This window comes from Scyliorhinus torazame, chromosome 12 (assembly GCF_047496885.1).
Source record: "Scyliorhinus torazame isolate Kashiwa2021f chromosome 12, sScyTor2.1, whole genome shotgun sequence".
In the NCBI taxonomy this organism is placed as follows: Eukaryota; Metazoa; Chordata; class Chondrichthyes; order Carcharhiniformes; family Scyliorhinidae; genus Scyliorhinus; species Scyliorhinus torazame.
This window is the reverse complement of record NC_092718.1, coordinates 53748352-53770681: the sequence shown is the minus strand read 5'-3', so window position 1 is coordinate 53770681 and position 22330 is coordinate 53748352. Positions and strand designations below refer to the sequence as shown.

General features: G+C 47.6%; 1 protein-coding gene across 7 annotated transcripts in view; it reads left to right on the top strand.

Moving 5' to 3' along the window:
• The window catches only part of sema4ba (sema domain, immunoglobulin domain (Ig), transmembrane domain (TM) and short cytoplasmic domain, (semaphorin) 4Ba), a 670779-nt gene that overhangs the window by 410109 nt on the left and 238340 nt on the right, over positions 1-22330 (top strand). Inside the window, exon 5 of one of the 7 annotated variants that reach the window (XM_072468708.1) lies at positions 17983-18076. The exons of the other annotated variants lie outside the window; for them this stretch is intronic. The gene's annotated coding sequence lies outside the window, so the exon portion shown is untranslated. The remainder of the gene's footprint in view (positions 1-17982; positions 18077-22330) is intronic. 7 annotated transcript variants of the gene reach the window in all.

The window sequence follows — 22330 nt, the reverse complement described above, 5'->3', positions numbered from 1 at the left end:
CGGGTCCTAGTCTCCCCTGCTAATGGAAACAACTTCCCTACATCCACCCTATCTAAGCCATTCATTATCTTGTAAGTTTCTATTAGATTTCCCCTCAACCTCCTAAACTCCAATGAATATAATCCCAGGATCCTCAGACGTTCATCGTATGTTAGGCCTACCATTCCTGGGATCATCCGTGTGAATCTCCGCTGGACCTGCTCCAGTGCCAGTATGTCCTTCCTGAGGTGTGGGGCCCAAAATTGCTCACAGTTACATTGGTATCTTCATCGTAACAGCACTGTAGATATACCTGCACCACATGGACTGCAGCGGTTCAAGAAGGCAGCTCACCACCATCTTGTCACGGAGCAATTAGGGATGGGTGATAAATGCTGCCAGCGAAGCCCACATCCCTGAGAATGAATGGAAAAAGTCATAATTGTATGAAACCCCAAAATCTACCATCGGTGTTTCATCCCTTGACTCCTGGTGAGATGTTCCTTATCTGGTCAGGGAGCCTGGTAACTGAAGAGGAAAAAAATCTCCCTGTTGCCAATTTTGACACAAAATTGGAAAGATGTAAAAGATGGTTTAGTGGTAATGTAGTCCAGAGGTGCAGTCGAATACTGTGGGGACATGGGTTCAAATCCCACCAATCAATCAATAAATCTGGAAGATAAAGCGAGTCTCAATAATAGTGACCATGAAACTATCATTGATTGTCATAAAAACCATTCTAGTGGGGGGGGGGTCTGGTTGGGGTCTCATATGGGGGTCTCAGGTGGGGGAGGTCTGTTGGATGGGTCCATGGGAGTTACTGAGGCGGGGGGGGGGGGGGGGGGGCGGAATCTGATGGGGGTCTCTGTTTGGGAGGTTTGATAGGGGTCTCTGGTGGGGGGCTGGGGGTAGGGTTGGGTGGGCAGGATTTGCATTGTAGGTGGGCGGCTAATCCTCTGATGGACTTTGGGCACCTATGTTATACATTTACCGCTTTGGTCCACCACGTCTGGGCCACACTGGCAAATACTTGCACCAAACCTCGCCAAGGGAATCCCGGCACAGTGCACTGAAACATTATGGAGGCAAAGAGAATCCGATATCCAGTCCGTTGACAGGATGCAAATGTGTTTAAATGACGTGGCACAAAACTCAATGCCGCTGCCCGTGGGGGACCACCGGCCGATCCTGTTTTTTTTCCCCAACACGAGATTCTCCGCCGCATTGGGAACTCCGCAACTGGCAGCGGGTGACGGAGAATCCAGTTCAATTTGTCAAACCAAGGAAGCATTGTAAGGTGTGCTTGTCCTCGGGAGTGGTTCTATACCACAAAAACTTTTGTTTTCCACCTCAACTCTTTGCTGCTTCTTTCCAACTATTCAGTCAGTGTACAGATGCTGATGGCAGATTCCAACAGTAAATCTTTCTCGCAAAGAAGCTGCTTGCAGACAACATCACTATGGATACCATGCACACAGCGATCTCTCACAAGTTCGTCAGTGACGGTGCCAAATGCATATTTCTTTGCGAGGGTTTTTTAGAGCCACCATGTACGATTGAATAGAATCCATATCATGCAGAAGGAGGCCATTCAGCCTATTGAGACTGCACCGAAACTCCGAAAGAGCACTCTACCTAGGTCCGCTTCCTCGCCCTATCCCAATTACCCCGTACCTTGATCATGGCCAATCACCTAACCTACACATCTCTGAACACTAAGGGGCAATTTTTCAGCAGATTTTCTGGTTGGTAGCATTGAACACGTATCTAACCAGTATGATGTTCTTTACTGGCATACATATATACTCAAACTTTATAGCAATATCTCAGGGTCCTCCTGCTTCTCCATTTGATGAACGAAAGACTCAAGTTTCGCGACCGCCTTGGGGCACTCTAAATTTAGGAGTGTGTGCCTGTATCTTATTTGATTTGTCTGATAGGCTGGCACTACAGTAGATGTACCACTCTTTTTTCAAATTTTGCCCAGTTAGCTGCAACATTTTCATCCAAATACGAGCGGGTCGATATGGCGAAGTCCTTGTGCCATTCTGCCAACTCTTGACACCATGTAGAAGCACTGGGTTACAATAACTGATGACCAGGGACAAACAATAATAAAGTTTTATTGATAATGCTGAGCAGCCCTTACATGCTGTGTGTCTGCCCACACCCAGGGGTGAACTCCTGGACTACAGACACCTTTTGTACCCGCGTCATCCCAGCGTCCACACACCTACCTGGTCTACGCTCAACAAGGAATGACTGGCCCCTTTAATTCTACAAATGTCTTCACATGTGTGTTCAGCTTGCCTACATAGCTTTAGTTAATAAAAAGTTGTTTTGACTTTGTTTGAATGTTTAACTTGTTATAACTTGTTTCCCTGTGTGCAAAGAGAGACACACCCGACTAAAAATTACATTGTGTAATGTTGAGAATCCCGTGTTTTGTTCCTTAAAAAGTGATATTTACCCAGGTATAATGATAGTGGTGAGTGGGTGCTTTCTCAAAGTTACCATGATTTATCATTTGACCAGGAAAGAGTAGGCGGATGAATTCTCACAGAGTGTGGTATAGTGCAATAACATCACATCAACCACAAAATAAATTGAAGACACCCAGGCCCTCAACAGTCATCCTCTTAAATTTCCATTGGGCCTGTCTGCTGCAATTCTAGTTGGATATGAAAGAGCACACCATGATCATTTCCAAATACACATTATCAATGTAAAGCAGTGATCGGCAACCTCGGCTAATAAGTAGGCCACATGACTGGCCCTCCTTCATCTCGGTGGGCCACAATATTGTTCACTGACCATGAAAATGAAATGAAAATAGCTTATTGTCACAAGTAGGCTTCAAATGAAGTTACTGTGAAAAGCCCCTATGAATAAGATTAAATACATTCAATACACACCGAATATTTCAAAACAAGTTCAGAAAATGCTTAATCATTTCTATATTAATAGTACTGTCACTAACTTGAAATGGTAAAAAGAAATACATATTTTACGCTTTGGGCGCAGAGGGAGCGCATAGCTGTCACAGTTAATGTTGTGAGCAATCAGCACACCCCTCACTTCACTTGCCCGCGCTTTACGTGCAAATCACTTCAGTCAGACCGGTAGGAAAAAGCTACATGGACGGAATCAGCAGACTGTGGCAGCCCTGCATGTGGGCATCGGCCAACAAAATGTCTCGTGGGCCCCGCTCAGGACCCAGATGGGCAACAGATGTGGTCCCCGGGAGGCAGGTTGAAGACTCTGCTGCCCAGTTCATTTATAGTGAGTTCATTTATAGTGAGTGCATTTCTATAACTGCCCCTTCAGGTTAGGAGCTGAATGCTGGAATCAGTGCCTTCTGCTTTCTCTATTTACAGATTTGTTCGAAGAATTTCCAATTTGAATTAATTAACCAATTAATAAATAACCAATGCCTGGCTGGAGTTAAATTAGATGTGCCCGGAGGGTCATTGAATGAATAATTACACAGCAATTAACTGCTACTCCTGTCTGCTGCATGCATTAAATTGTTCTGATCAGATTTTATCCAATAACATGCGATTAGCATTACCTTGGTGCATCGCACCTGTTTTCTCTATTGAGGGCCTGCCCTATTCCAACGTCATTAATATGGAACGGGATAGTTAGAAATCCAAATCAGGTAATGATGCTTCAACCATTCAGCACCTTCCTCGCCTCAAAAGATAAATCTTTTCTTCAAAATATCAGACAGCAGGGTTTAAAATTTGTCACAAGATTGCACCATTAGTTATAGCACGTGTGAAAGTAATTGTTTCCCTGGGGAGTTCAATTGCTGGAGCTCCTTTAACACGTTAAGTGCAATTCACAAAATTATGGATACCCGGAGAAAATGGACCACATTTTTGGGTGCTTCATCTTCCAATATAGTGGTTAGGAAGTGCAAGCCCATAACAAACCAGGGTGCATCACCACATCAACCCCCTCTACTGCCATATTGGAAAAGATGGTCATATGGCGCCCACGTTTGTAACAGTTGTTTACGTATCCAGTTAAGGAGCCTAATTTTATCTGAGGGTTAATGTAATACTGTGTACAATACTGTCCACAATATGATGTAAAGGAACACATGAGCCATCTCTATAGGGTGCTCATGTACTGGTCAGAGACCTGTGCAGAGGCAAGCATGGGGCCAGTATACAGACTTTATACTGTATGGGGGTAGCACGGTGGCACAATGGTTAGCACTGCTGATTCACAGCGCCGAAGTCCCAGGTTGAATCCCGGCCCTGGTTCACCGTCCGTGTGGAGTTTGCACATTCTCCCCGAGTTTGTGTGGGTTTCACCCTCACAACCCAAAGATGTGCAGGCTAGGTGGATTGGCCACGCTAAATTGCCCCTTAATTGGAAAAAATGAATTGGGTACTCTAAATTAAAAAACAAAGAAAAATAGGCTTTGTACTTATGCACGTACATAGTTACAAGTATTTAAATACGTCCTGTTACACTACAGATGACTCAGAACCTATTCATGAGACATACCAAACTGCACACATCTTACCACAGACACCAATTCAATATTTTCTTTTGAAAAGGAGTTGGATAAGTACTTGAGGAGAAAGACATTGTAGGATATGGGAAAAGGGACTGATTGGATTGCTCTTCGAAAGAATCAGCTCATTGGGCCGAATGGCCTCCTTTGGTGCTCGACTGTTCTGTTACCTCTGGCAATGAGCATTCGCTCATCATCAGCCTAGAGCAGTGTTTTTCAAACTTATTTCCTTGACCCACTTTTACAAAATGGCCAGCTCTCGTGACCCACACCATGTTCACAAAAGATTTCTCATAGTTACTTATAAAAATGTCACATTCATTGTTGGTACTTCTGTATTAGTAAATAAAAATACATTATCCACTTTTTGTTGATATTTGGAGATCTAAGTAACTTGTAATAAAAACCTCTGTACAAGTGCATTTCCCCCCTGACTGGGATGGATGGAGTTCCCAAACCCACATCCGCCCCCAGAGCTGTGTTCAGAATGGAGTAAACATGAATCGGGTTTACAACAATGGACCAATTGAAAGGCTGGGAGATCCTTACAGGATACACAGGAATTATCCACTAATTCTTGTGTATGGGATTCCTCCGGCTAAGAGTTGCTGACTGGGGTACTTGTGGAAACATATTCCCGTCAGCAGTCATTGGCAGGCCTGGCAAAAAATAAGAGTGTGAAGCAGTACTGGAAACTAACACTCTGCAGGAGGAGTATCTTAAGGAAAGAAATGCAAAGAGAATTGATTTTTCCTTTAAACTCTTCAGTTTTAGTTGCAGGTGCTGACTAACTTGGCTGATCTGCTGCTGCAGAAACGGGAGTCATTGCTGGAGGCTGTGTGGGTGGTGATGGCTGTAACATTGACCCAGGAAGCCAAGCAAGTCCACATGGGCTTCTAAATCAACCTCACATGGTCATACACTGCGCTGCAGCGCGGATTTACCCAGAGGGAAAACGGGAAAAAATGATCAGGCGACCTTTTGGTGGCCCATTTTACACAATACTGTGACCGCTCACTTTGAAAAGCACTGGTCTAGATGATTAGCTCAGGTTCCGGGGCGAAGCTTGTGCCTACACTCTCTTACTTCAGGGTGAGGGCGGTATCAGCTGAGGTGTTCTGATTTGAGTGAGTTGTGAGACTCCAGAGAGTACTGTTGACGTCTTCCATGCTGATTATTTATTATTGTCATTGCGTTTGGTCTTAAGTGTCCATTTGAATTTGTCCCAAGCAAAATCAACAGTTTCCAACTGCTGAACAGACCCTTAGAGTTGCAAGCACAACATTACTTCATTGACGTGGTTTATGAAGCAATCCGTCCCACCGATGCGAATGCCAAGTTCCAGAAAGTTATGATCCTCGTGGTGCCAGAGAAGGTTAATGACTGCATCAACAGGCACATTTCATAATCGTAGCCCCTCTCCTCCCTCCACAAGGCTATTGGATTAAACCATGGGAATTTTTCAGTGCATTTACTGTTTTGATCTCTCACTAAGAGGAAAAGAAAACACTCTGGACGGAATTTTCCGGCCCTTCTGGCCAGCGGGATCTTCTGGTCCTGTCGAAGGCAGCCCCCTCCACCCCTGGCAGGTTCCCTGCTGGCAGGATTGGCTAGCCGCACCAAGGGCGGGATTCTGCAACCCCACGCCGGGTCGGAGAATCGCTGGGGGGCAGTGTGAATCCCGCCCCGTCGCTCCGAAGCCGGCTGCCGAATTATCTGGCGCCGTTTTTTTGGCGGGGGCGGGGATCACGTCGTGCCGGTCGGTGGCCGTTGGCAGTGGCCCCCCCCCCCAGCGATTCTCCGGGCCCCGATGGGCCGAGCGGCCGCCGGTTTTGGGCCGGTCCCGCCGGCGTGAAATACACAAGGTCCATACCAGCGGGACCTGGCTCTGATGGCGGGCACGCGGGGATCCAGCCCCGGGGGGCCCCCCCACGGTGGCCTGGCCCGCGGTCGGGGCCCACCGACCTGCAGGCAGGCCTGTGCCGTGGGGGCATTCTTTCCCTCCGCGCCGGCCTCTGTAAAGCTCCGCCACGGCCGGCGCGGAGAAGGACCCCCCTGCGCATGCTCAAGGATCACGTCAGTGGTTCTGCGCATGTGCCAGAACACACTGGCGCTCCCGCGCATGCGCCAACTTGCGCCGGCCGGCAGAGGCCCTTCGGCGGCAGTTGGCACAGCACCAACCACTCCAGTGCCGACCTAGCCCCCGGACGTGCGGAGGATTCCGCAACTTCCGTGCGGCCCGACGCCGGAGTGGTTCAATCCAATCTTTGGTGCCGGTACAGCCTGCCCGCCGGTCGGGGCAGAATCCTGGCCCAAATGCCTTAGACATGGGCGGGGCCGGAAGATCCCATTGGCAGCCACTGGTGAGCTGCCTCAGTCGGTGGGAAATCCCACCCGATCACTTCCGTCTCTCATCGTTACCTCAGCATGTCGCACCAGACATCAATAACAAGCTGCCTACTATATTTTATATTTATTCGCTCTCTCCTTCTCGCTCTCTCTCTCTCTCTCACTCACTCTTCCCTGCGTCATGAAATAGAGAATCCTGACAATACTAACCACTCCACTGCCACTCCCTATACCTTTACCTTTTCTTTTTGTTTCAAATTTAGAGCACCCAATTCTTTTTTCCAGTTAAGGGGCAATTTAACGTGGCCAATCCACCTACCCTGCACATCTTTGGGTTGTGGAGGTGAGACCCACGCAGACTCGGGGAGAATGTGCAAACTCCACACGGACAGTGACCTGGGGCCGGGATCGAACCTGGGTCCTCGGCGCCGTGAGTCAGCAGTGCTAACCACTGCGCAACCGTGCCGACCCCGCCTATGTAGGGTTCTCTTTCAGAGGGTCAGTGCATGCTCGATGGGCAGATGATCTCCTTCTGCACTGCAGGGATTCTATGATAATGGAGCTCTATTACCTCGTTGTTAGAAATTATCTTTTACAGCGACAATCCAAGTGACTTTTAAACTCTGTCCCAGCTGCATCGTAATCCTGCAAGAGACAAAGGATTTGAGATAAATTTGGAGAAATTTGAGTTTGATGCGGTACACCCCCCCCCAAATCCTCTCAGCCCCTGGGCCCAACACCCGGGGGTCTGAGAAGGCTGCGCTGAAACCTGCTGCTCTCAGGCCACAATGCAGGTTCCAACTCAGACAGATTCCTGCCTGGGATGCATGGTGGTAGAGGATAATGTGTAGGGTCACTGATTGTTTTCCTTGGCTCTTGTGCCTCATTGGGTAATTTTTACGTAATCAGATTAAAAATGAACTTGATGGTTGACAGCAGTACACTCATGAATGAGCAAGTCCTGGCTGAGAAAAGGATGCCAAATGCGGGTCCCATTGGCAGTGTCTCCCTCGAGATGCCTGGGAAAACTGTATTGCTTTTCCATAGATTTGATCTATTTTTCACAGAGTAGCACAACACAGAAGCAGGCTGTTCAAATCATTGGTCAAAATCTTCTGGCCCCACGCAACAGTGGACGCGGCGAGCTGCTCATTTGTCCGTTGACTTTGGCAGGAGCCGGTGGGAGGGGCCAGAAAATTCTGACCAATGTGTCTGTGCTGCCTCTCAGGAAGATCCAATTAGCCCCAATCCCTCCTCTTTCCCCATAGCCTTGCAAAACCTTTTGTCTTTTGAAAGTTCCTGCTGAATCTGCTTCCAAAACTCATTCAGGCTGTACTGCTCACTATGTAAAAGAAAAACAAAAGTTCTTCATCTGATCTCTGATTCTTTTGAAAGTTATTTAAAACTGTGTCCTCTGGTTACTGGCCCTTCTGCTACTGGAAAAAGATTCAAATTATTTGTTGTACAAAAGACCCCAATTAATTTTGAATGCCTCTCTTAAATCCCCCTGTTAACCCACGGCATGTTTCAAAGTATTGATGATGCTTCAGCAAAATGTTTTTTTTTTTACATGTTATGAAATGTGCATTTTATAATCCCGTGAGAAATATTTGAAAGTTTCAGGAAGAATATTGATGAATTCCTGTCAGCAAAATTAGAATTTTGCAAACGAGAGGAAGAAGGATTGACTATTTTGTTTCTCTCTCTATTTGTGTCAAAGAGCGCCATATGTGGTTGGATGGTACAGCAGGTGTCATTTTAAAATGAGCAATAGATGTCTGTCATTCTTAACCTCCTGCCTTCGTCTACCATTTGACTCAAGGGATAAAAGCTGCCGAGATATGTCTAACGTGGGCAGCACAGTAGCACAGTGGTTAGCAAAATTGCTTCACAGCTCCAGGGACCCAGGTTCGATTCCCAGCTTGGATCACTGTCTGTGCAGAGTCTGCACATTCTCCCCGTCTCTGCGTGGGTTTCCTCCGGGTGCTCTGGTTTCCTCCCACAGTCCAAAGATGTGCAGGTTGGTGGATTGGCCATGCTGAATTGCCCTGAGTGTCCAAAAAGGTTAGGTGGGATGACTGGGTTACAGGGATAGGGTGAAGGTGTGGGCTTGGGTAGGGTGCTCTTTCTAAGGGCCAGTACAGACTCGATGGGTCGACTAGCCTCCTTCTGCACTGTAAATTCTATGATTCTATGGATGTCACACTAAATGCTGATTGGAAGGGCATTGAGTGACAATTGAAACAGATAGAATAAGGTAAATCTAATTACAATATCTATTAGGCCTGCCAATGTTATTTATTCTAATTGAGTCTGATTAAGGCGGCGTGGTTAGCACAGTTGCTTCACAGCTCCAGGGTCCCAGGTTCGATTCCCGGCTTGGGACACCGTCTGTGAGGAGTCTGCACGTTCTCCCCGTGTCTGCGTGAGTTTCCTCCGGGTGTTCCGGTTTCCTCCCACAAGTCACGGAAGATGTGCTGTTAGGTGAATTGGACATTCTGAATTCTCCCTCCGTGTACCTGAACAGGTGCCGGAATATGGCGACTAGGGGTTTTTCACAGCAACTTCATTGCAGTGTTAATGTAAGCCTACTTGTGACAATAAAGATGATTATTATTAGGATAATTGCCATTCCCAGTTTACCATTGCCAGTCACCTTGCATTTACATCACACCTTGAGTGATCTCAAGATGTCCCAAAGCTTGTTACAGCCCGTGAAATGCCCTTGAAGTGGAGTCATCATTGAAATATAGGAAAACGAGGCAACGTGTTTGTGTTTCCCTTTGACAGGTTGCCTTTGTGAGAGTGAGAGCCTTGTTTCTGCCAGTCGTGGCTCAGAGGGTAGCCATCTTATCTCGGAGTTAGGAATTTTGAGTTCAAACCCCAGTCCAGAGAAAGCAGTCCAACAATCTAGGCTGACATTCCAGTGCAATACTACGAGAGTGCTGCACTGCTGGATGGGCCATCTTTCAGACGACACGCTAAAGTGAAGTCTCACTGTGCTGTTTAGCACAGGGCTAAATCTCTGGCTTTGAAAGCAGACCAAGGCAGGCCAGCAGCACGGTTCAATTCCCGTAACAGCCTCCCCGAACAGGCGCCGGAATGTGGCGACTAGGGGCTTTTCACAGTAACTTCATTGAAGCCTACTTGTGACAATAAGCGATTTTCATTTTTTTTCTCTCAAGTGATTGTAAAAGATTGCATGGCACAATTTTGAAGAATAACAGAAGTTATCCCTGTTGTCCTCGCCCAATATTTATTGCTCAACCAACGTGAGGTGAAAAAAGTCCAGATTATCTGATACTCGTATAATTGCTGCTTTTAGGAGATTGCTGTGTATAAATTGGCTGCGGCATTTCCTACGTTACAGTAGTGACCACATTGCAAAGGCGCGTTGTTGACTGTAAAGCTCCTTGGAATGTGTTGAAAGGCACTGTGTAAATGCTGGTCTTTCTTTTCAGTCCCATCTCAGGAGTTAGCCTGGAAAAATCAGTTTAATCAAATATATCATAACTTTTTTAATAATAACCATTATTCAAAGAATGGGGGGGAAAAAATACCAAAGTGTTACCACATGATATTCTAATGCTTTAATCAATTGCGGAATAAAATGTTAGTTAAGTACCTGTTACTACATGAAAGGTACAGTTAATTGTGTGTTGTGTTATGATCTCCATGGGGAAACCTGGAACAAAATAATCATATGTATCAAACAATCCTAAATGCAGAAAGTACAAAACAAGATTTCATTTCTTAATTGTAACTTTTACTTCAACCTGCATCAGAACCGATACAAATGAAACACAAATTAACAGACAAATGATAGTTCAAATAAAAAGATACATTTCACTTTAAATATAATGAAGATATATCTTGCACAAGCACTCAAAACTCTCCTTGCATAAATGTAGCACTGCATGCAAATTCATGAAGCTGGATTCTCCCATTCCGGCGCGATGGCCCGACGCCGGCGTAAAAAACGGCGCGAACCACTCCAGCATTGGGCTGACCGGAATTTGCCGAATTCTCCGCACTTCCTAGGCGGTGCCGGAGGGGTTGGCGCCGCACCAGCCGGCGCCGCACCAGCCGGCGCCGAAGGGACTGTGCGAGTTAGCGCATGCACAGAACCGCCGGCGTGGTTCAGCGCATGCGCAGGGTTGTGTCTTCTCCGCGCCAGCCATGGCGGAGCCCTATAGGTAATAGTTTATTACACGCACACACAGTGAACACACACATACAAGTTGCACTCTAAACTAACACACAAGAACGACCCTAATCTCACGTCCAGGTGACTGGCAAGTACAGAGCACATGTGGCCTTATCTGTAATCCGTCGTTTGGCAGTGCTGGTTGTCTATTGCTGGTCGTCTGTGTCCCTGGCTCTGGTCCTTCTGTAGATGGCGTGGATGTTCCTCTCCTTGGCTGGTGAAGATATCACCATTGTTGACGCCGGTGGTCGAGAGAGCTGGTGGTGGGCTGCACAAAACCTTTTATCCCTTGCAGGTTTTGCTTGCTTTTAGGAAGTGCCAGGTAGATGTCCAATAGATCAATCAGGACTCGATAACCCTGATCGATCTAAACCAATTGGTGGTGGTCATCTCGATGATGGGGCGGGTTCCAGCCAGCCATGGAGGGCAGCACGGTAGCACAAGTGATTAGCACTGTGGCTTCACAGTGCCAGGGTCCTCGGTTCGATTCCCTGCTGGGTCACCGTCTGTGCGGAGTCTGCACGTTCTCCCCGTGTCTGCGTGGGTTTCTTCCGGGTGCCCTGGTTTCCTCCCACAGTCCAAAGACGTGCAGGTTAGGTGGATTGCCAAACTAAATTTCCCTTAGTGTCCAAAAAAGGTTAGGAGGGGTTATTAGGTTATGGGGGTAGGGTGGAAGTAAGGGCTTAAGTGGGTCGGTGCAGACTCAATGGGCTGAATGGCCTCCTTCTGCACTGTATGTTCTATGTTAGTGTCGGAGGTATGTAGGCCTTCCCAAATAAGGAAACTGACACCATCAATTCTGCCACATATTGTTACTTTCTACCTGGAGCCCATTGTCCCGGGATGGCCTTTCAATGGCCTTTTCCCTGTGTCAGTTTCTGCAAGGTACGGGCTGCAGCCCTTGTATGTTTGCAAGCTGCAGCCTGTCTGTGTCTCTGTGTTGACCAGTTTCCCATTGATCTGTGTGGGTGGCCATTTTGGATGCCCACATCCCTCATCCTCAACCCCTCACCTTTACCCCCCTCACCCCCGACCTGTTATCCACCGGTGCCCCCAGTCCTGGCGTCCGTCGCTGCTGCCAGGGGCACCATTGGCTGGCACTGCCCTCACTGGGGGCTGCCTTGGGTGTGGCCCCCGGGTGGGTGGCTGCCAGTTGAGCGGGGTGTTCGGTGCCGAGGAGGGGGCACTGTAGCCGTGGGGTGGGGGAGGCACACCCATACGACTGGTGCCACTGTGTAGAACCAGGGGCCGGGCTGGGTGGTCGGTCAGTGAGTGTCCAGCAAATTGCTGGTAGGTGCAGGGCCCTGCCCCAGTCCCATGGGGGGGAGGGGGGGGCTGCTCGACCCGCCCTCCCCTCCCTCCCCTCCCCTCCCCCGGCCCTGGCAGAGGGAGCGGTCAGCGGTGTCCAGCCCAGCAGCCCGCAGTCACTCCACGCCATTTGCAACCTCCGCTCCGTCTCTCAGCAGCCAGGTTCACGATTTGTGAGAGCACAAGTGAACAACGCCGTTGGGAAATCGGCCCATCGGAGGTGCTGAATCGCGGAGGCCCGGAGCATCGGGTGTCTGGCCCACTTAAGATATGCCTACTGTACTTTCAGTCCGCGCATCGAGCACCGCATTTACACCATTTTGGGGGTGCCGAATCATCCCATTTTGGCATCAAATTGGCACCTACCGGACAGATGTCAGAGATAGGTTCTTTACTCAGAGAGTAGTAAGGGCGTGGAATGCCCTGCCTGCAACAGTAGTGGACTCGCCAACACTAAGGGCATTCAAATGGTCATTGGATAGACATATGAACGATAAGGGAATAGTGTAGATGGGCTTTAGAGTGGTTTCACAGGTCGGCGCAACATTGAGGGCTGAGGGGCCTGTACTGCGCTGTAATGTTCTACCGCTATTTTGGCATCGGAAGCTATTCTCCGCCAAATGGCGTTTCACGATTTTGGAGTTGAAAATCGAAGAATCCAGCCCACTGACTGCCTCAAACCTTCATGCGTCTTAACCCACAACACAGAATGTTGAATGAACATAAATATAATTTCTTATCTGGAAAAGGACATGAACTTGTGGAAAGCCACACAATAAGTCGGCATGTTTTTGTCTGCTTTTCGAGTCCGTAAGACCATAAGACATAAGAGCAGAATTCAGCCACTCGGCCCATCAAGTCTGCTACGCCATTCAATCATGGCTGATATTTTTCTCATCCCCATTCTCCTGCTTTCTATCCATAACTCCTGATCCCCTTATTAATCAAGAGCCTCTTTATCTGTCTTAAAGACACTCAGTCAGTGAAAAACTATTTGCAGGCTGTTCCACTGAAGCCAAGACTCAGAAACAAGATGCAAGATATAAGGCGACCTGTATGTAATCTGTTCTAGTTAAAGTTCACCCGATATCCAACCTCCTAGAAATTCCACTACAAAGAAACCCCACAACCTTCCGTGAACATTTCATTTTACAAGAACCTCCCTTCAACTTTAAAGCATTAAAACCATCCAAGAAATGATAGGTCTGCCGTGCAGGAGACCAGAGATTGTAAATAAGAGACTGAAGATAACTGCAATCTCAAAAGGTGCATTACCCTTATCTGTGTGTCATGTGTGAGAATGGGATTTTCCTGATATTGGCCAGAACTTTGCGGCTGTTCAGCGGGATCTTCTGGTCCCATAGGGCACACCTCATCATGTGTTTCACAATAGCATTCATTGCTGTTGACAATGGCAGGACCAAAATATCCGGCCACCAGCCAATGGCAGGAAGCCTAGTTGCGCGGAAACTCCCACCCATTAAATTTAACTCTGTGCGAATAAATAACCTTATTTTTAAACTCACATAAGTTTCCTGCAGAATTATTAAATAGGTATCACACTCAAACAGGCTGGGAAAGGTATATCTCTTCCCAGGCAAAACATGGACATACGGAGAGGTTTGTTCCTCTGATACAAACTCTCAACACCTGAACTATTCACAACACTCTTAGGATTCAATCGCTTTAGTTCAGTTGTACATCACTTCCCAGAGAGCTTCTGGAATTGTATTTTCCTTCTTCCTACCAAACAGAAAACTGACCTTTTTGTGGAGACACCACAGCTTGCTCCTAAATTCACCAGGTGTTTGATAAGTGTTTCCTGCTGCAGCACTTCTTTGTGTCTGCATCTGTGTGCTGATCGCCTCCTGCCTCTGACCCTCCCTTGTGTCTGCAGCCTTCCTTTGTGTCTGCAGCTTTCCTTTGTGTCCGCTAGCCACGCGGCTTGAGTTCTTAACTTCTGTCCTGTTGGTGCTCCTTCCAAGTCAAGGGTTGCCAGATCACATGGATGAACATTTCTTATTATCCATGAAAGTAAGAAATTATCACTTTGCATTTGATGTTGGAAATCCCTTCCAACCATTCACAAAAACTATTGGAGAATCCACAAACCTTTTATGGAAATTTTAAACTTTCCTTACTGTACTGCTTCCAGTTCACAGGTCATCACGGTTTGTATTGGCGAGCAACAAAGTCAAATAGATCAGCATTTCCTTTGAAGGAATAAAATCCATGAAGACAAACAATAATAAATTGAAAATTTCCCGTTTGACTGTCGCAACAATAAAGGTCCTTTTTCTTATTAAGTTCTGAAACCTCATTTCACTGTTGCTGCATTTTCTTTACAGGCAATACACTTACTGGTTTCGTTTTCAAAGGCTTTATTAAAGACTAATCAGGAGTAGCTTTGCACATAGTTACGTGGGGATGAGATGGGATGATGGAGATTAGAGCTGAACCCTGAGTGCATGGCAGCTTTGTGAATGGGAAGCATTCCGAGAATTGCTGTACCTTGCAGAGAACAGAGTTGTGGTGTTGGGTGCTCTGAGGTACAGACGAACCAACACGGTTGCGATTGGTACAACGCAGTTTTATTCCAACTAGTTATTTACACATCTGACTTGGTACTCAGCACATGGTGACTGTGTGAGTGTCTTGTTAATGAGGTCCTGGCCTTGTCCTGTCTCCAGATGGACTGCCTAGGAGGTGTTGTGTTTCTTGTCTTATACTGTGTCTGCTCTTGTCTGTGATTGGCTGTCGTGTTATGTGTGCTAATTGGTCCGTTGGTCTGTCTATCATGATGTGTGTGTTGTGATGTGTGTTTGAATATCATGACAAGAGTGGTAAAGCACCCAGTGCAACAGGTTTGCAGATGTTCATCCCTTAATCACCACAGCCACTTTTGTCAGCTTTCAGGAAAAGCAGAACAAAGTCCCAGCATTTTACCGGCTGCCAGTCATGTTTCCAGCTTAAGATGGTAATAATTGCTGCTGATTTTGTTCGCTGCTCTGTTCAGGTCCATGCACGATTTCTATTGCGCGACCTGAAACTTTGAACTGATGGATTTCACTTGGCTGGTTATGACAAATAGCATATTGTGAGGTTTTGACAGGTTGAAATGCATCCAACTATTAGATTGTAAAAACAAAATCGCTGGAGTAAAGTTAATCCACAGAATAGGGGCTGGTTTAGCACAGTGGGCTAAATAGCTGGCTTGTAATGCAGAACAAGACCAGCAGCACGGGTTCAATTCCCGTACCAGCCTCCCCGAACAGGCGCCAGAATGTGGCGACTAGGGGCTTTTCACAGTAACTTCATTGAAGCCTACTTGTGACAAAAAGCAATTATTATTATTAGAATACAATTCTGAGGAGTGACTTCAATCTTGATTGGCCTACTGCCTTCATTAAACATGAGCAAGATCAGCCCATCTTTTCTAACAGCTTTTGGTTATCTGATTTATTACAAATGGGTTACCACTGGAACTGAAATGATACTGATCAAAAACTGAAGACTGAGCCACAATAATAATATCCAGTTTTGTCTGTCGGGACTGTTTAAATGCGCTGGTCTGTGGGTGAGATGACCTGGTGGGCAGTGCCTGCTTGAAGCAGGCGGGGCACTCGGAGGACTGAAGAGTTTAACTACATGGCGCTGCCAACATTTGGCGGTGTCGGTTGTGGGTGGAGAAAAGAAGCAATGGAAGATAAGGGGAGCCGAACGATAAAGTTATCCTTGTTGGAGGGATTGTTTGTGTGAGGGGTGGATTGAGGAGACTGATGGGTGAGGTAGGAATAGAATGGGGAAAATGGAATTGGGATAGCAAGAAAAGAATGGCATCAACAGGATGGAGTAGCCTGGGGTGGGCAAGACATGGGAGAGGTGAGTAAGTTGATGGAATTGATTTTGGGCGCGCTTTATGGCAGGACGCAGCCGGTTGTTCCCGGAAGTGGCCTCCCCCAGGATTCCTGACAGCCGTTACGCCTCGCAACATCTGATTAGATCATTGTGGGCGGGATCCATTCTAACACAATTAAGTGAGTTTAAAAACCCACTTTGTCTTGCTTGCACCGGATGGAACAGCCACCCTGCATCTATTGGCCTCGCCGAGGAGACCCAGATGAGCACCAATTAGTACTGGTCCTCACAAACGGGGACCAGGCGTTCCAGCACTTAAGGAATATCGTAGGCAATCGGAGGCTCCTGGGTGGTCGGCATCTGGCCAGACTGGCACCCTGGCACTGCTGGTGCTACCCGGGCACCTTGGCACTGCTAGCCTAGCACCCTGGCAATGCCACATGGGCACCCTGGCATTTTGCCTGCACCGGGGGTCCAGGCCGGGTGTGGCCTGCAGTATGTGATGGGGTGCGGGAGGCTTGACAGCCCCCAAACAGATGAGTTGGGGAGGTCCAGGGGTCTCTCCGGGTGGGCGAGAAATCGGGGAACCATTTAAAAATGGCATTCCGATCTCTTGCTGCACTGAAGAGCTCCACTCATCGGAGCTACTCAGTGCAGAGGATGCCACTAAGAGCAGCCTCAGGGGGGCGTTACCCATCGGGGCCAGAAATAGCAACAGAGCACCGTTAGATAGTGGGGTTGTTCCCGGCACTACAAGCGCTGGAAACAACCCTGCTAATCCTGCCCAGAAGGGAGTCTGATTTTTGGCAAACTGGCAAGGTGATTAATATCTGACTATGACTACAATCATTATCACCAAGAAGGTGGTGTTGGGCATGCTAATGGGGGCTAAAGGTAGACAAGTCGACTTGCCCTGATGGAATACATCCCAGGGTATTGGAAGATACAGCGAGACATCTGGCTAGAAATTGTCCCATTGAGCAGATGCAGCATGGGTTCATGAAAGGCAGAATGTTTGACTAATTTAGTGGAATTCATTGAGGAAATGACGAGTACGGTGGATAACGGGGAACCGATGGACGTAGTGTATCTGGATTTCCCGAAGGCATTCGACAAGGGGCTGCACAAAAGGCTGCTGCATAAGATATAGGCGCATGGCGTTACGGGTAATGTATTAGCATGGTAAAGGATTGGAAACTGACAGAAAGCAAAGAGTGGGGATAAATGGATGGCAAGTGATGTTCCTCAGGGATTAGCGTTGGGTCCGCAATTGTTCACAATTTGCATAGATGATCTGGAGTTGGGGACCAAGTGTAGTGTGTTAAAGTTCGCAAATGAAACTAAGGTGAGTGGTAGAGCCAAGTGTGCAGAGGGCACTGAAAGTCTGCAGAGGGATTTAGATAGTTTAAGTGAGTGAAGGAGCAGCGCTCCGAAAGCTAGTGACATGGAAACAAACCTGTTGGACTTTAACCTGGTGTTGTAAAACTTCTTACTGTGCTCACCCCAGTCCAACGCCGGCATCTCCACATCAAAATAAGGGGGAACAGATTTAGGACTGAGTTGAGGAGCTGAGTTGAGGGGCTGGTTTAGCACAAGGCTAAATCGCTGGCTTTGAAAGCAGACCAAGGCAGGCCAGCAGCATGGTTCAATTCCCGTACCAGCCTCCCCGAACAGGCGCCGGAATGTGGCAGTAACTTAATTTGAAGCCTACTTGTGACAATAAGCGATTTTCATTTTCATTTCATTTCAGGAGGAACTTCTTCACCCAAAGGGTCGTGAATCTGTGGAATTCCCTGCCCAGTGAAGCAGTTGAGGCTACCTCGTGAAAGATTTTTAAGGCAAAGGTAGATAGATTTTTTAACAGTGAAGGAATAAAAGTTTACGGTGAGCGGGCGGGTAAGTGGAGGTGAGTCCACAAAAAGATCAACCATGATCTTATTGAATGGCAGAGCAGGCTCGAGGGGCCAGGTGGCCTACTCCTGCTCCTCGTTCTTATGTTCTTATTATTCAAAAGCTATTAGTTTTGCCAAAAATTAAGAATCATTAGATTTGAATGGAAAGGCTTTAGGAAACCTGTTTGGTGAACTAAAAGAATGTATCAGCAATTGGTACGAAGAAGATGATAACGGTCTACACTCTCCTGGATTTCAATGCAGTCTGTGTCTAATGGTCCTGCTCCACCACTCAAACCTACACTCAATGAAAGAGCAGTTATAATGTTGCTACTGAATCTTAAACAAGGGCTTTGTCATGGAACAAGATTAGCGGGTAGGAAACTGTCTTCTTTAACGATAATGCCGAAAATATAACTGGCAAATTTCCGGGAAATAATCTGTTTATTCCTCGAATAATGCTGAGCTCATCAGATGTAAACCTGCCCTTCAACTCGGGAGGGAACAGTTCCCAATTAAACTTTCACATCATAGAATCATGACCTCAAAATCTTGGTCAAACAAATAGCCCTCACGAGACCCACGGGGACGATCCTGTTGATTGCCGCGTGGGGCTCGTAGAATAGGCGTTCTCTCATAAATGGGTGGAGGCCCATCTGCTGGTGCTCATTGAAATCACCTCATTAAAGCCAACCTGGATTGGAACTGCTGCATGATCGGTAGTCCCAGTTGGAAACTTTGTACAGCGTTGCGGCCTTTTCCATAGCAGAAAATAAATTGCTGTTTGAATTCAACTTCTTGGGTCCCCTGAGCTTTTCTAAAAAAACAAACTTGGCTTTAAGGAGTGTCTTAAAGGAGGACTATGAGGTAGAGGTGGGGAATTTTGGGGGAGGTGTTCCACAGCGAAAGGCATGGAAGCAATTAAAATCGGTGATTAAAAACCCTTCGTATATCACATTGTTCTGTGTAATATTATAAATCAGTGGTTTAATTTGTTTACTGAATATACAACACAGAATTTATTTTTCTAATGCAGCAATGCATGTGATAGAACTGTTGGATAATAACTTGCAAACATAAATGATAAAACTAAAACAGATATTCTGTAGTGCTTGTCGATAAAACATGTTAAGGATTTTTTTTTTAAATGCACCTTGTTTACAAATTTATTTTGTTGGCTCTGGACCTTATTCTGGGACAGGGCTATATACCCCATTCTGGGAGCAGGCCCACGTATCTCATTCTGGGAACAGGCCCACATAACTCATTCAGGGAGCAGGTCCGCATACCTCATTGTGGATGCAGGCCCATGTACCTCTTTCTGGGAGCAGGCCCGTGTACTCATTAAAAGGGTGATGGAGGTGGGAACCCTCAACATTTAAAAAAAAAAAAAATTTAGAGTACCCAATTCATTTTTTCCAATTAAGTGGCAATCCACCACGCCTGGACATCTTCGGGTTGTGGGGGTGAAACCCAAGCAAACACGGGGAGAATGTGCAAACTCCACACGGACAGTGACCCAGAGCCGGGATCAAACCTGGGACCTCGGTGCCTTGAGGCAGCAGTGCTAACCACTGCGCAACCGTGCTGCCCATGGGAACCCTCAACATTTATTAAGGATTTAGATGGGCACTTGAAAGCCATAGCCCACAAGGCTACGGACCAAGTGCTGGAAATGGGATGAGAATCCATGGGATTAGGACCTTGAACCTCATTCTGGGATCAGGACTGTGTACCTCATTCTGAGATTAGGACCTTGTATCTTATTCTGGGATCGGGACCGTGTACCTCATTCTGGGATCAGGACTGTGTACCTCATTCTGTGTTCAGGACCATGTACCTTATTTTGGGTTTGGAACCATGTACCTCATTCTGGGATTAGGACCTTGTACCTCATTCTGGGATCGGGACCGTGTACCTCATTCTGGGATCAGGACCGTGTACCTCATTCTGTGTTCAGGACCATGTACCTTATTTTGGGTTCGGAACCATGTACCTCATTCTGCGATTACGACCTTGTATCTCATTCTGGGATCAGGCCCGTGTATCTTATTCTGAATTAAATACCGTATTCCTAATCCTGGGAACAGGACCACCCACCTCATTCTGGGAGCAGGTCTGTGTACCTCCTTCTGGGATCAGGATTGTGTACCTTATTCTGGAAGCAAGTCTATGTATCCCATTCTGGGATCAGGTCTGTTTACTTCATTCTGGGATGAGGACCTGGGGCGGGATTCTGTGATCCTGAGGCTAAGTGTTGACGCCGTCGGAAATGCCGTTGCATTTATCAACACGGCCTCAGGATCAGCAATTCTGGCCCCTACAGGGGGCCAGCACGGCACTGGAGCGGTTCACGCCGCTCCAGCTGCTGATCCCGGCGACAAACGGGCGCCACAGGATCTGCGCATGCGCAGTGGCACCGGCGGCAACGCGCACATGAGCAGTTGGTTCCTTCAACGCGCCGGCCCCGACGCAACATGGCATAGGACTACAGGGGCCGGCGCGGAAGATAGCAGGTGACCAGCCAGAGAGGTCGGCCTGCCGATCGGTGGGCCCCGATCACGGGCCAGGCCACACCGGGGGCCCCCCCCACGGGGTCGGATCCCCCCTTCCCCCCCACAGGCCACCCCCCCCGACCCTTCCACGCCGAGTTCCCGCCAGCTGAGAGCAGGAGTGGACAGCGCCGGTGGGACTCAGCATTTTTACGACGACCGCTCGGCCCATCCCGGGCCAAGAATCGGCAGGCCAACCGCATAGAGCGACTCCCAGCTGCTGCCGCGCCAATGGCGCCGATTCTCCGCTCTGCGGAGAATCGCGTGCTGCGTTGTGCGATTCGCGCCGGTCGCGGGGATTCTCCGGCCCGGCCCCGGCTGAGAGAATCCCGCCCCCTGTACCTTATTCTGGGAGCAGGTTTGTGTACTTCATTCTGCGACCAGGACCATGTCACTCATTCGGGGACCCGGCTTATGTAGCTCATTCTGGGAGAAAGGCTGTGTACCCACGTCAGTGTTTCAGATAACAGTTAAGGATCAATCACATTGCTGTGGGTCTGAAGTTACATGTAGGCCAGACCAGGTAAGGACAATGGATTTCCTTCCCCAAAAGGGCATTAGTGAGTCGGATAGGTTGTTACGACAATCAATGATAGTCTCAGTAATGGTGATCATGAAACAAGATTTCATTTCCAGATTTTTAAATTAATTAATTGAATTCTAATTTCAACCAGCTGCCATGGTGGATTACCTGAGGCTGGGCCTCTGGATTATTGGTCCTGTGCCATTACTACTACACCAGTATCTCCTGAATTTCAATCCAGCTTCACTTTAAGACTATACATGGTCCTGGTTTTCATTGAGTTGCGGAGATTCTTGGAGTCTCCAAAATTGCAAGCAGGACCCAGATGACTCCCCCGCAGCCTCTTTGTCTGTAATGGGCAGGGAGAGTTGTATGATTCACATGCAAGGGAAATCCTGCTGAGTGCAAACAGACTCAATATTGGCTGCTGCAAAGCAGTGGGACTCACAAATTTATGGAATAGATGTAAAGGCTCTTGAATGGTGGATAAGGCCTATCTAACTGCCATGATCTGAAGTTTTTTAAATCCCCCACATTTCACAAATGAAGGAAGTAGGCTGCAGTTCAGTGAAAGCGGGAAAAACCCTAAGTTCTAGCAATTTCAGTAGTAGTTTATTGACATCTCCCCAAGTGCTCTTTGTGAATGCTTGGCTGATTTCCAATTCATAGAATTTACAGTGCAGAAGGAGGCCATTCGGCCCATCGAGTCTGCACCAGCTCTTGGAAAGAGCACCCTACCCAAGGTCAACACCTCCACCCTATCCCCATAACCCAGTAACCCCACCCAACACTAAGGGCACTAAGGGCAATTTTGGACACTAAGGGCAATTTATCATGGCCAATCCACCTAACCCGCACATCTTTGGACTGTGGGAGGAAACCGGAGCACCCGGAGGAAACCCACGCACACACGGGGAGGATGTGCAGACTCCGCACAGACAGTGATCCAAGCCGGAATCGAACCTGGGACCCTGGAGCTGTGAAGCAATTGTGCTATCCACAATGCTACCGTGCTGCACCCCCCCTAATTGCTACCATTTTCTCAGAGGTTCTGTATTCACAGTTTGCATAGCTTAAAGTGGCTATTAAATCATTAGCTCCTCAGATAATGAAGCAGTCCATGTCCTAATG